Source organism: Anastrepha obliqua, unplaced genomic scaffold (genome assembly GCF_027943255.1).
Source record: "Anastrepha obliqua isolate idAnaObli1 unplaced genomic scaffold, idAnaObli1_1.0 ptg000152l, whole genome shotgun sequence".
In the NCBI taxonomy this organism is placed as follows: domain Eukaryota; kingdom Metazoa; phylum Arthropoda; class Insecta; order Diptera; family Tephritidae; genus Anastrepha; species Anastrepha obliqua.
In genome coordinates this window covers 10,001-12,500 of record NW_026562244.1, presented here as the reverse complement: position 1 = coordinate 12,500, position 2,500 = coordinate 10,001, and the positions used below count along the sequence as shown (strand labels likewise).

The window sequence follows — 2,500 nt, the reverse complement described above, 5'->3', positions numbered from 1 at the left end:
CGTAGGTGAACCTGCGGAAGGATCATTATTGTGTTCCATATCCGTAAGAAAAACAAACAAACAAACAAACAAACAGACAAGCAAACAAACGAACAAAAAGAAAAAAAAAAAAAAAAAAAAAAGAAAAAAAAAAAAAATTTATATAATTATTTTGAATCCATAATTCTTTTTATTCTTTTTCATTCAATTTGTGATCCATCAATTATATCATATTAAATATAATATATGATGGTACATTTTGTAATGTTTTTTCTTATTTTTTTCTTTTAAAAACCTTTAAACATGAAAATAAAAAGTTGTACTTATTATTCATTTGATTGAATGATAAGTTAATTTGTTCACAATAACAAAAGTGGTATATATTTATTATATTATTATATATACATAAAATGATTAAAAAAATACAAAATAATTGAATCATAATAAATACCACCACTGTATTATTGTTGAACTAAGACATTCGCAACTTAATAAAAATGTTTAGAGTTAAATATATTTGATATATATTATTGAAAGAAAATCAATTTATATATTATTAATATTATTTAATTTTACTCTTTCAATTAATATATGCAAAAAAAAATTGACATTTGTTATAAATAAAAATAAATAAAAAAATACTCTAAGCGGTGGATCACTTGGCTCATGGGTCGATGAAGAACGCAGCAAACTGTGCGTCATCGTGTGAACTGCAGGACACATGAACATCGACATTTTGAACGCATATCGCAGTCCATGCTGTTATGTACATTAAATTCAATTTTAAAGTACTGCTTGGACTACATATGGTTGAGGGTTGTAAGACTATGCTAAATAAGTTGCTTATTCTTTTATAAAAATAATTGAATTTAAGCAAATGTGTATATTATTGGATTTTAAATAATTCATAATATTAATAGCAAAAAAAATAAAGATATATAATGAATTTTATTTATTATATATTCTTTAAAAAAAAAATCCTCTCAAATAAAATGAAATGATGAAAATATTGAATCTAAGTATTCTTTACAAAAAATTTTCATATTATTTATATATATATATAAAATAATAATTTATATATGTAATTAAAAGGAGGAATGTCTAGCATAAAAATTAAATTTTTTATTCTAGGATTGCCTCATTTTACATTATTATTATTTTTATATATTTACAATATATAAAAGGAGAAAAGAAAAATAGAGATGAAAAGATGATATAATTTTTTTATTAAATTGTGAGAAGATAAAAAAAGAATATTAAAACAACCTCAACTCATATGGGATTACCCCCTGAATTTAAGCATATTAATGAGGGGAGGAAAAGAAACTAACAAGGATTTTCTTAGTAGCGGCGAGCGAAAAGAAAATAGTTCAGCACTAAGTCACTTTGTCTATATGTCAAATGTGAGATGCAGTGTATGGAATATCTTAATATCTAGTATGAGAAATTAACGATTTAAGTCCTTCTTAAATGAGGCCATTTACCCATAGAGGGTGCCAGGCCCGTATAACGTTAATGATTACTAGAAAGATATTTCCAAAGAGTCGTGTTGCTTGATAGTGCAGCACTAAGTGGGTGGTAAACTCCATCTAAAACTAAATATAACCATGAGACCGATAGTAAACAAGTACCGTGAGGGAAAGTTGAAAAGAACTCTGAATAGAGAGTTAAATAGTACGTGAAACTGCTTAGAGGTTAAGCCCGATGAACCTGAATATCCATTATGAAAAATTCATCATTAAATAATTAAAAAAATAATGTGCATTTTTTTCATATAAGGACATTGTAATCTATTAACATAATAAAGTATTTATCAAAAGATCATTGGTGATATTAAGTTTATTTAAATTAATTTGCTTTTTAAGCATATTAACATAAAATAAATACTAATGATTTGATAAAGTGTTGATAGATTTTATTATATATAATGCTAAAATTCATTTTTTGAATTTTACAAAAAATTTAATATCTATGATATTAATATTTATTTGTATGCATTTATATGATTAACAATGCGAAAGATTCAGGATACCTTCGGGACCCGTCTTGAAACACGGACCAAGGAGTCTAACATATGTGCAAGTCATTGAGTTATATTAAACTTAATGGCATAATTAACTTAACTTAAATATAATGGGATTAATTTTTAGTCTATTTTTTAATAAATAGTCAATTAATTCAATCCCGGGGCGTTCCATATAGTTATGTATAATGATAATTTATTATTATTTATACCTCTAACTGGAGCGTACCTTGAGCATATATGCTGTGACCCGAAAGATGGTGAACTATACTTGATCAGGTTGAAGTCAGGGGAAACCCTGATGGAAGACCGAAACAGTTCTGACGTGCAAATCGATTGTCAGAATTGAGTATAGGGGCGAAAGACCAATCGAACCATCTAGTAGCTGGTTCCCTCCGAAGTTTCCCTCAGGATAGCTGGTGCATTTAAAAATTATATAAAATAATCTTATCTGGTAAAGCGAATGATTAGAGGCCTTAGGGTCGAAACGATTTTAAC

At 26.6% G+C, this 2,500-nt stretch overlaps 2 non-coding genes and 1 pseudogene across 2 annotated transcripts in view; all 3 read left to right on the top strand.

Annotated features, from left to right (window-relative positions):
• LOC129252130 (small subunit ribosomal RNA) overlaps positions 1–28 on the top strand; it is a 1,991-nt gene extending 1,963 nt beyond the window's left edge. Inside the window, exon 1 of the ribosomal RNA XR_008583271.1 lies at positions 1–28. This exon is cut by the window's left edge and continues 1,963 nt beyond it. This is a non-coding gene — a ribosomal RNA (small subunit ribosomal RNA).
• Positions 29–618: 590 nt separating this feature from the next.
• Positions 619–799, top strand: LOC129252135 (5.8S ribosomal RNA; annotated as a pseudogene).
• A 442-nt stretch (positions 800–1,241) lies between these two features.
• The window catches only part of LOC129252141 (large subunit ribosomal RNA), a 3,987-nt gene continuing 2,728 nt past the window's right edge, over positions 1,242–2,500 (top strand). The window contains exon 1 of the ribosomal RNA XR_008583281.1: positions 1,242–2,500. This exon is cut by the window's right edge and continues 2,728 nt beyond it. This is a non-coding gene — a ribosomal RNA (large subunit ribosomal RNA).